Source organism: Lolium perenne, chromosome 6 (genome assembly GCF_019359855.2).
Source record: "Lolium perenne isolate Kyuss_39 chromosome 6, Kyuss_2.0, whole genome shotgun sequence".
Lineage (NCBI taxonomy): Eukaryota > Viridiplantae > Streptophyta > Magnoliopsida > Poales > Poaceae > Lolium > Lolium perenne.
Genome location: NC_067249.2, coordinates 1,558,371 through 1,570,888, shown reverse-complemented (window position 1 = coordinate 1,570,888; position 12,518 = coordinate 1,558,371).

The following is a 12,518-nucleotide window of genomic DNA, read 5'->3' as shown; positions in this document are numbered from 1 at the left end:
AACTTGACGAGCCTAGCATGTACAGACATGGTCTCAGAAAGTTTTCATGATTTGATGGATAAAAATTATGAATGAAATTGTTCATCACATTAAAAGGTTACTAATAGTGAAATCCGGAACACTTGTCATGTGATGATCAACTTCAAAGTAAGAACCTCAAGGTTATTGGTAATTGACCAACAAACCTAGAAGTTATTGATGTTGAAGTGTTTTCTGAAATATGAGGAAAGCCAAAAGAGAAACTGCAAAAGTTTTTGGCAGAAAGAAAGAAAAGACTAGAAAGTCTAGCTCGGGTGTATATAGATGATCTACATGTTATGAATGTATTCTTTGTTTGGTCACACAATGAAGTTCTTGGGTATTTGTACCATATTGGTTGGTATGAGATGTCATACAACACAACGCAATACAAGAATACAATTGCCTAAGTGACTGATAAGGAATGTGGTAATAATGCACGTCTAGAACAAAATAAAGTGTTATTATGTTCGTCGTTGTTATTCTACCTAACCCTTCAGATTTATAATAAAGAACTTAATAATTGTTATTATGCTCTGGTCAAATGAAAACAATGAGTTGTTCAAATTATGACCTTACTCCATGTACGATCGATAAGTTATTATAAATCTTAATGGTGAAACACACATGCATAACACTGACGCTAAAATGCCATAAGGCAAATGATTTGAATTCCACTTATTTGTGGAACCGCCATTTAGGTCATGTTAGAAAGGAACACATGAAGAAACTCCATGCAAATGGATTTTTCGAGTCATTTGATTTTTGAATCGTTTGGCACTTGCAAATCTTTTCTAAAGGAAATGACTGAAATACTGTTCATAGGCCAAGAGTTGAATGGGCAACTAACGTAGTGGAAACATACATGATGATGTATGTGGTTCATTGAGCATAGTTGTGTGCGGAGGATTCTTCTACTTCATGAAAACTTCCAACAATGAATTGACTGTATATATATGGATATACTTATTCGATAAGGAAGAAGTTTGAAACATTTGAATAGATTCAAATAAATTTCAGCATGAAGTGGAAATCATCGTAATAGAAAAGTCAAATATCTATGATTGGATCATGGTGGAAATATTTGAATTACGAGTTTTAGCGAACATCTAAGAGAGTTACGAAATTGTTCCACAACTCACGTTTCTTGGAACACCATAGTTATAATGGAGTATTCGAGAGACGTATCCAAACCTTGTTGGATTAATGATGATATAAAATAAAATGATGCCATTATATTTTTGTAGATTATGCTTTAGAGACTACCACTTTTACACTAAATAGAGCGTCATCATAATCCGTTGAAATGACACCATATGAGTTATGGCATGGGTATAAACCCTAATAGTCCTTTCTTAAATTTTGGTATGCATAGCATAAGTAAATGAGGTTACAACCAAAATCGGATGAATGTCTTTGTTGGTTATCCCAGAGAACAAATTGGGAATTCTTTCCACTATGAAGTCAAAGACAAAAGTGTTTGTCGATGTTACTTGCTTATTTCCAAGAAATTGTTTCTAGCGAAGTATTTGAGTGGGAGGACAATGGAACTTGATAAGGTTGATGAACCTGAGCATGATGATCAGAGTAGCGCAGCATCGGAAATGGTTCCGGAAGTGGCCACGACGATCATGGCTCCCATGTCTACAAAGTGTTATAGTCATGGAGATCGAAGTACCTATTGAACCTTGTAGGTATGGTTTACTTTGTGATCAAATAAATGATTTGTGGACAAAGGATTAATTTTGAACAATGATAAACCAACTACATACAAATAAGTTATGATGGGCCCTGACTCCGTTAAAATGGCTGAGAGCCATAAAATCCAAGATAGTATCTATAATCAAGCTTGGAGCTTGGTAAGCCTTATGAAGGAATAAATACTTTTTGAAAGTAAGTGGATCTATAAATGGACATGGATGAAATATCCTTGAACAAGCTCGACTTGTTGAAAGTTTGTTTACGACAAAGTTCAAAGAATTGACTACGATAAGATTAGATCTTCAGCAGTGATGCTTATAGTCTATACGGATTGTTCTAGTAATCACTACATATTTCTTTTATGAGATATGTTAGTAGGATGGCCAAATACATTCCTTAACAGAAGTGTGTATTAAAGGTGTATACAAGATACAGCTGAGAGTTTTGCTAGTCTGTAGAATACTAGAAAGGTATACAAACTTCACTGGATGAAGTGAGTATCACGGAGTTGGAATCTTCACCAGATGAAATAATCAAAGAGTTTTGATTTCATCAAAAATGATGAAGATACTTGCATTTGCAAGAAATTAAGTGGGAGCGCTAAGACATGTTTATAATACTTTATGTAGATGACATATCATTGATTATAAATAATGTAATCATGTACTTGATGTGATTAGAAGGTTTCATTGAAAATTAACTTCAATAAAAGGATATGGACTAAAAACATATTTAGCATCAAGATCTATGAAGATAGATTGAAACGCATAATAAGTTTAAGTCAAAGTACATAGAATGAATATTGAAGTAGTTCAATATGAAAACGTTAAGAAGGTGTTCTTTTCCATCTGGAGGTTTAAACAAGACTTGAGTGTATTTGACATTCAATGAGTAAAACACATGAGTGATTTTAGATCACGAATAATATGTACACAATCAGATGTCCTATGCTCTAAGGTGTTACGAGCATATATCAGAATGATTCATATGATGATCATTGGACAACAGTAAGAATATCCCTGAGTGCTTTGTCAGAGCCGAGGATATATATATAGTATTATATGGGGTAATGACAAACGAATCGCTGTAAAGTGTTACACCGATATTAGTTTGGTCACATATAAAATAAATTTCAATCTCAATTAAGCTAAATGTGCTCATTAAAAGGTAGCACAATGGGCTAGAAAGAGTCTATGCTAGATTTAGATAAGTTCTAAATATTGTGACGGATTCTACAAACGAAGGCAGAATATCTCATTGTTTTTGACAATGACCAAGGGTGTTTGAGTCAAAGAGTTCTTTGAGAACTTGGTGTAGTTCCGGTAGTGTCCGAACTATGAAACTATATTGTATGTGACAATATTGGTAACATATTTCAGACCGCGGAATTAAGGTTCCACCAGAAGACCAAACATATACGATTAATGCTGACTCATTTGAAAAACTGAGTAATGCGTAGAGACGCAAATGAATTGCAAAATACATACGTTTCTGAGAATGTCAGATTCGTTGACTGAAACCTCTCCCATAAGCAAACATGATAAACACCAGAAGGCCAAGGTGTTATATCTTTACAAATGTAAATTAGATTATTGATTCTAGTGCAAGTGGGAGACTGTTGGAGATATGCCCAAGAGGCAATAATAAAAGTGTTTATTGTTATATCTTAGTGTTCATGATAAATGTTTACATCCCATGCTATAATTGTATTAACCGGAAACATTAATACTTGTGTGTTTTGTAAACATAAAGGAGTCCCTAGTAAGCCTCTTGTTAAACTAGCTTGTTGATTAATAGATGATCATGGTTTCCTGATCATGAACATTGGATGTTATTAATAACAAGATCATATCATTAGGTGAATGATGTGATGGACATACACCCATAGTAAGCGTAGCATATGATCAAGTCATTAAGTTCGTTGTGCTTCAAGCTTTAATATGCATAGTAACTTAATCCTTCGACCATGAGATCATGTTAATCACCTACACCGGATGGATGCTTTGATGACACCAAACACTACTGCATAAATGGGTTGTTATAAAGGTGGCATTAAGTGTTTGGAAAGTATAGGGTTGAGGCACTTGTATCAATAGTGGGATTTGTCCATCCTAATGACGGATAGATATACTCTGGGCCCTCTCGGTGGAATGATATCCTATTATCTTGCAAGCATGTGACTGGTTCATAAGCGATATCATATCACGGTACGAGTAAAGAGTACTTATCGGTAACGAGGTTGAACTAGGTAAGGAGATACCGACGATCAAACTACGGATAAGTAAAATATCGCGAGACAAAGGGAATTGTTATTTTATGTGAATGGTTCTTTCGATCACGAAGTCATCGTTGAATATTTGGGAGCTATTATGGATCTCCAGGTCCCGCTATTAGTTATTGATCGGAGAGGAGTCTCGATCATGTCCGCATAGTTCTCAAACCGTAGGGTGACACACTTAAGGTTTGACGTCGTTTTAAGTAGATATGGAATATGGAATGGAGTTCGAATGTTGTTTGGAGTCTCGGATGGGATCCAGGACATCACGAGGAGTTCCGGAATGGTCCAGAGAATAAGATTCATATATAGGAAGTCACTTTCCAAGTTTGGAAATGATCCGGTGCATTTATGGAAGACGCTAGAATGTTCTAGAACCTTTCGGAAGAAATCACCATAGATGGTGGAGTCCCGGAAGGACTCCACCAACCCTAACCAGCCAACCAAGAGGGAAGGTGGAGTCCATGGTGGACTCCACCTCCTTGGCCGGCCAAGGGAGAAGGAACGGGAGGAGTCCCACTTCCCCTAGGTTTCGCCCATATGGAAAGTTTTGAATTGGGGTCTTATTTGAATCTTGGGCAAACCCTTAGGGATTCCACCTTTATAATGAGGGGAGAGGGAGGGGGCTGGCTACCACTTCAGCTGCACCACCCAAGGGCACCCAAGGCCGGCGCCCCAAGTGCCCCCTCTCCCCAAACCCTAGCCACCCCATCCTCCCGTTACTCCCGCGGTGCTTAGGCGAAGCCCTGCCGGAGATATCCGCCATTACTGCCACCACGCCGTCGTGATGGCGGGATTCCGAGGAGGATCTACTACATCCGCTGCCCGCTGGAATGGGGAGAAGGACGTCGTCATCAACACCGAACGTGTGACCGAGTACGGAGGTGCTGCCCGACTGTGGCACCGTCAAGATCTTCTACGCGCTTTTGCAAGCGGCAAGTGATCGACTACATCAACCACGAGATCTAATCTCGTTAATGCTTAGCGATCTTCAAGGGTATGATGATCTTCACCTCGTTGCTACCATCTACTAGATTAGATCTTGGCTTGTTATTCGTTCTTGCGGTAGGAATTTTTTTGTTTTCTATGCTACGAATCCCTACATTCCCTCCATAAGATTATGATGATGTTCAAGATTGCCTCCATGTGTGAGTAGTTCAATTAGTTCTTGGGGAGTTGGAGAAACCCTAACATGAATATGAGATGAATCTAAGATGATTTATGGTTTTAAGTATTAATGTGTGTTAGTTCTCTCTCTTGATATTATGTGTTGTGCACCATGTAATATTTGCCTTATGGTCTCGAGAGGGAACTACCCTTTGAAGTGTGGTAAAGTGAACGATGAGAAATAACATTACCGTATCGGCACTTTAACACATGAATGAGGGGGATACGAGGGACTCACCAAGCTCATATCGATAACCACGGGGTAAAACCCTTAATAGCAATAGGCAATATGTGGCTTGCAGAAGACTAGCTGATGTGGTTATTTAGAGATGCGATGACCGATGGCTTTCTGGGCGCAACTTATTACGGAGCTCTCCCACACACAATATGATTAAAAGCATACTTTATCTTGATTAACATGAATCCTAATACTAGAGGTGGATCCAATAATCCCTGAGAACACTTTATCTTATTAAGTTTCAACCCATTTCCTATAACGCTTTTACTGTTTTATTTACTTTGTGTTCAACCATTTACAATACCCCCTTGAAACATTTTGAGATTAGAAAACAATTTATAAGTAATCTTTAGTAGAAAGTAGCAAGGGGCATTAAGACCCTAACTAGTAGCTCCTCGTGGTTCGATACTCTTATTTTGAAACTAGCTACAATTGATATGTGTTCTTGTAGTTATCACGCTATTTTCTGGCGCCTTTGCCGGGGAGCTCAGCGCTTTTGGTCTTTGTTCTTAGTTACTTATTTACAATTGTTTTTACTAAAGTTGTTCAATAGTTTCAGGTAACACCATGGCTGCTCTTGGGCTTATGAATAAGCTTGATGCAGCTGAATACCTCCGAAGATTCAACCGAGGGTTCATTAAAAAATTCCCAAATGGGAGTGACGTGGAGTATGCGATTCATCCATGCTTTATAGCTATTATGAAAGAGAAAAGCTTTGCAGGAGATGATCCCGATGAGGATCCTTATAATCATTTACATTCTTTTACTGAGTTGTGTTGGATAATTAAATTGAGAAACTATACTGATGATGAATTAAAACTTAAATTGTTTAGTCAATCTCTAACCAACACTGCATTATCTTGGTATAGAACTTGCCCTGCAGAAAAGATTGATACTTGGGAGAATCTCATGAAGGAATTTATATTTTAATTCTATCCCAAAGTTAAGTCCACTGAAGCAAGAAGATTTATAACCAATTTCAAGAATCGTCACGGCGAAAGTTTAATGAGAGCCTACCTCAGGTTTAAAGATGTTCTCCAAGCTTTTACAGAATTCATTGAAGCACCAAAGAAGGAATAGCTGCATTACACTCCGCCACCTCAAATCATTGAAGTAGCACAAGTTGAAGCTGAAGTGCCCAAAGTGGTACCCATTGAAAGGACGCCTTACAATGAACCGCTCCCTTTCCCAATGACAGTGGCAAGGCACCTTAGAGCTCAACTACTTGCTAAACAAAAGGAGGAAGAGGAGAAAGAGGTAAGAGCACCAGAGGTAAAATTTAGTAATGCGGAACCTACTTATGAAGTTGCAAATGAGGAAGGTGAGGTGACTAAGGAAGGTATTTTAGCTATGTATGCACACTGCAATGTAGTTGAGCTCGATTCTGAAGCCCCACAATTCGTAGAAGGTATGGTTAAAGCCAAAAATGTGGGCAAGCCTATTTTACCTTGCACTTTTGGTGGATCCTCTTATTATGGCCTTTGTGATATTGGAACAGCTATTAATGTTATTCCCTATAGATTTTATTTTGGTATCCAAGATGAACTTGAACATTCACAATTAGAAGACACAGACATGACAATAATGCTAGCTGATAAGTCTCTCCGAGTTCCTATGGGAGTAATAAAAAATGTACATATTACAATAGGACCTTACGCTTATCCCATTGATTTTGTTGTCATTGATATGCCAATTGATTCTCATTGTCCGATCATTTTTGGAAGAACTTTCTTAAACACTGCAGGAGCTAATATTGATTGTAGGAAGGAAACTATCTCTCTTAAGTTTGGGGAGGAAGTGGTGAGTTTCCATTTCTCGAAATTTACTCATAAACCAATTATTGAAGATATTGAAGAGGAAGAATTTGAGGAGGAAGTTAATCTGGCTAATCTTTCCGCACTACTTTATGATACTCCTAGAGATGATTTAGAAGTAAGTTTACTTGGAAATGAAAATACTATGATAGGATTAGATAAAAATGATATTGAAAAATGTTTGGAGTCTCTCCCTATAACTAATAACTCAACCAATGAGAAATATGAGGTACCTGAGAGAAAAGGAGATGAAGATTTACCACCACCAGAACTGAAACATCTTCCTCCAGATTTAAATATAAGCTTTTGGATGAAACAAATAGATATCCTGTTATTGTAAGTACTAACCTTTCAGAAAAGGAGGAAGAACAGTTAATGATGGTGCTTAAAATGCACCGTAAGGCTTTTGGGTATTCTTTGGATGACTTGAAGGGGATCAGTCCCTGACGAGGGACCACCTCGCCAATGCCTACAAATTGTAGACTTGGGTTTCGGGAAAGAGCGACGATGGAGATTCCGGGAGCGAGATTGGGCACACGATATACCCAGCTTCAGATCCCCTCGGTGGAGGATCCCTACGTGCTGCTAGCAATCTAGTATATGATCATAAGTATGTTTACAGGGGGGCGCCTTAGGCGGAACTATGTTGTCTATCTGTTGTCCTCCTTCTATCGGGTGCCCTGGCTGGCTTTATATATGCAACCAGCCTAGGGTTTTACAAGAGTCCTAGTCGACTACTTCTTCGGGTTGCCTTCTTGGGCCTTCTCCATATTGGGCTGAGCCAGGTATACTAATAATGGGTACCCAAAGGGTATGCCCATGACAGTAGCCCCGAGTGTCTAGGGATGTCGAAGACTTGCGTACAGACTCCAATCATAATCATCTCCGAAGTTGAAGAAATACAAGGCGAGGCCATTGATCCGGACATATATCAGGTCAATGTCGTAGATCATGTGTAGCGTAGATGATATCGACGATTCTCGAAGTTGTTTTTCTATCAGGTGCGCGACCAGCGCTCCCGATGGGAGTAACCCCCGAGTCTATGGGCAGGTGTTTGCACCTCGGCATAGACTCAAGTTGTACTAGTCGATGAAGAACTTGACTATATTCCTGGGCGCAGCCCTTCTTTTTATCGACTCATGCTGGAGGACTTGATATAATTGTCGAGTCCTGTTAGAGGACTTGATGAAATCCATGTGCTCCCGATGGGAGTAAGCTCCACTTGAGTCACAGAGTCAAGTTGAGCCTACAAACCTTGATTTATTTACCATGCGGATATTGGATCACCGAATCGGGTTGAATCTCAGAACCCTGACTTTTCTTATTGATTTTTTTTCTTTCGACTTCAAGCCATTGCTATTTTTATTCGACATCTATATTGGTAAATGTGGCTGGTGCTTCTGACGGATCAGGAACCAGTTAATTGCTCTTGTGGCAAATCCGGATAAACCTACTTCAAACCCGAGTCCCTAGACTTGAATTCGGGATACTAGCGTAATTCAGGATGTGCCGATTTAGGACTTATCGAAAACTGAATTCCAGCTAAGTTATCGGGTACCCAACGCGTCCGCTGGGATTTTCTTCACATTTGTTGATGTGGATAAAGTGGGAGAGCGCATTCGGGTGCGATGTCACACCACACAGGACGGATCCTGGGGTCTTACCTTCGTGACTCTTTTACAAGTGCCAGCATTCAGAGTATTTACCGCGGCGGATGCGCTCTGAGAATATATTATCGAGTGCCTTTGTTCGGCTAATGGAACGACCCATTTTTCGGGTTCTTCTATATTTTTCTCGGGCGTGATGGGATAGCCGAATGTATTGGGTTCTTCTATATTGTCGTCGGGTACACCACCGGTGCTCTCGATCAGAATAAATGATGAGTCAATGGACCCAAAGATTTTTCCACTTTTTTTTCTCTCTGGTGTGCAACACCGAATGTTTTTCCGTCTCTTTTTTTTTCGGGTTACTCCTTGAAGAAATTTTTGTCGGGTTCCTTCTTGAAGAAATTTTCGCCGGGTTCCTCCTTGAAGAAATTTTCGTCGGGTTACTTGCAGATTTATTATCGAGTTCTTCGTTGATGTAAATTTTCCTAGGCGTAGTCCTTCTTTTATCGACCTGAGATGTAGAGTGAATTTATACAGCGCAGCCCCCGAGTGTCGGGTGCGGCAAAAGTAAATGATAATCAAGTTTGTGTAAATTAAAGGAACACTTAGCTTATTGAGTACGACGGAGTCAACACGGAGGCAGGTTGTGCAGCTGAATCGATGAAGTCTGAAGAAGTCGAGCAGAAGTAAAAACCACCAAATAGCGAAAGTGGATGCCGCCAAATTATTGATGAAGAAATAGCCGAGCCCCCAAGCGCTGCTGGGGTGATGTCATGATCGTTGCTTAGATGTCGTGTCGCAGTTGTGACCCGGGGCGAAGTCGTTGTCGAGCCCCCGAGTGTTAGCCGTGACGTCGGAAGAAGTTGACGGAGTCACGGCGCCATATAAGGTGAAGCCATTTAAGTTGAAGCCATTGACAATAATATAATATGAATCCACTAAAAATGTATGCCATTGGAGATGAAATCGTTTGAAGATTATGCCATTAAAAATGAAGTTCTGAAGATGAATCCGAGATGAAGTATTTGAGATAAATCCACATTGAAGATTACGCCATTAAATATGAAGCATATTTTGAAGATGAATCCGCTGATATCATAGAGGATGAATCCATTGACCCGAAGAAAATAAATCCAATAATAATCATAGATGATAAATCCACCGAAGAAAATAAATCTAGTAATAATCATAGATGATAAATCCACTGACCCGAAAATACGTCGGGTAGTATTGTACTAGAGGAAACCAATGATAACCCGAAGAAGACAAATCCACCCACCCAGAAGTGCACCGGGTAGTATTGTATAAGAGGAAATTAATGATAACCATATAGATGAACCCACTGAACCGGAGATATAAATCCACTAGGCTGAACAAAATACTGACCCGAAGAAGACAAATCCAGTAAGCCGAAGAAGATGAATCCACTGAGCCGAAGAAGATAAATCCACTAAGCCGAAGAAAAAAATTCACCGAGTAATCAAGTGTATTTGTGGTAATGATGTAATGGCGCAATCCCCGAGTATTCGGGTGTGGCGAAAGTAAATGATAATCAACTTTTGGAAGAGGAACACTTAGCTTTTTTTATCAGCTGTGGCGGAGCTGATGTGAAAGGAGGTCGTGCCGCGGACACGGTCGATGAAGTCACGCAGCGCCTGACCGGAAGTAGTCGATGAAGAGGACGTAGTCGATATGATGGATCCTCGACGGAAGAGCCCCCGAGCGTGGCGACTGCGCGATATCGAGTAGAGTCGTCGAAGCAAAGTAGTCGAAGCTGGTGATCTTTTGTCGGACGGCGAGTTGGCGAGTGTGCGCTGAACGGGTGCTCGCTGGTGGATGAACAGAGTACTTGGATGATTGTTTGACCTGCACGTGGATGCAGGACCTAATTGATGTCGCTGCTTTGCTCCACGAAACCGGGCATCATGGAAACCGATCGCGGCTCTTAAGTTGTCGATCCGATCTGCAGCGCCATGATCCCACGCCGTGGCTGCGTTGGTGTAAATCTTTTGCGCTGTCGTTGGGTGACTAATTCTTTTCTTGGCGATCACGATCGAAGTAGATGAAGCAGATGTTGATGATGAATTCAAGGATCTCGCCCGAATAACGAAATCCAGCCGTCGCAATCCCCATAGATGGCGCCAATTGACAAGGGATCACCTCGCCAATGCCTACAGATTGTAGACTTGGGTTTCGGGAAAGAGCGACGATGGAGATTCCGGGAGTGAGATTGGGCACACGATATACCCAGCTTCGGGTCCCCTCGGTGGAGGATCCCTACGTACTGCTAGCAATCAAGTATATGATCATAAGTATGTTTACAGGGGGGCGCCGTAGGCGGAACTATGTTGTCTATCTGTTGTCCTCCTTCTACCGGATGCCCTGGCTGGCTTTATATATGCAACCAGCCTAGGGTTTTACAAGAGTCCTAGTCGACTACTTCTTCGGGTTGCCTTCTTGGGCCTTCTCCATATTGGGCCGAGCCAGGTATACTAATAATGGGTACCCGAAGGGTATGCCCATGACAGTCCCTCAATAGCCACTCATAGAATATTCATGGAAGACGGAGCCCAACAAGTTGCTAATTTTCAAAGGAAACTTAAAACCTGAAATGAAGGAAGTGGTAAGAAAAGAAATCATCCGCCTCCTCGATGCAGGTATCATTTATCATGTTAAAGAAAGTGACTAGGTGAGTCCTGTTCATTGTGTTCCTAAGAAGGGACGATTTATTGCTGTACCAAACAAACACAATGAAATGGTCCCAACTAGAACTGTTGTAGGATATAGGATGTGCATTGATTTCAGAAAATTAAATAAGGAAACTAGGAAAGGTCATTACCCATTGCCTTTTATAGATCAAACTTTGGAAAGACTTGCTAGACATTCACATTTTTGTTATCTTGATGGATATTCTGGGTTCTCCCAAATAGCTGTTCATCCGGAAGATCAATTGAAAACAACTTTCACTTGCCCTTTTGGATTGTATGCTTATCGTAGAATGCCTTCCGGATTGTGCAATGCACCGGCTACTTTTCAAAGATGCATGACCGCTATATTTGCCGATTATATTGAGCATATAGTGGAAGTGTTCATGGACGATTTTTTCGTCTATGGAACTTCATTTAACCATTGCTTGCGTAATTTGCACAAAGTGTTGCAGAGCTGCGAAGATACTAATCTAGTCTTGAACTGGGAGAAATGCCACTTCATGGTTCAAGAAGGGATAGTATTTGGACACAAGATCTCAGGAAGAGGCATAGAAGTTGACAAATCGAAAGTGGATGCCATAGAAAAATACCACCTCCACGAGATATCAAAGGTATAAGAAGTTTCCTTGGTCATGCTGGATTTTACAGAAGGTTCATTAGAAATTTTTCTCACATAGCAAGACCCCTTACTAATCTATTACAAAAAGATGTTCGGTTTAAGTTTGATGAAAATTGTCTTAATGCTTTCAACATTCTTAAACAAGCTCTACTTAAAGCTCCAATGATACAACCAGCTGATTGGAAGAAACCTTTTGATTTACTTTGTGAGGCAAACCACGAATCTGTCGGAGTCACTTTGTGCCAGCAGGATGGTGATGAACTTAATATCATCCATCAGGCTAGCCGGACTCTAAATGATGCACAGATAAATTATCCTTTGATAGAGAAAGAGTTCTTTGCGGTTGTGTTTGCCTGTGAGAAGTTTAGATC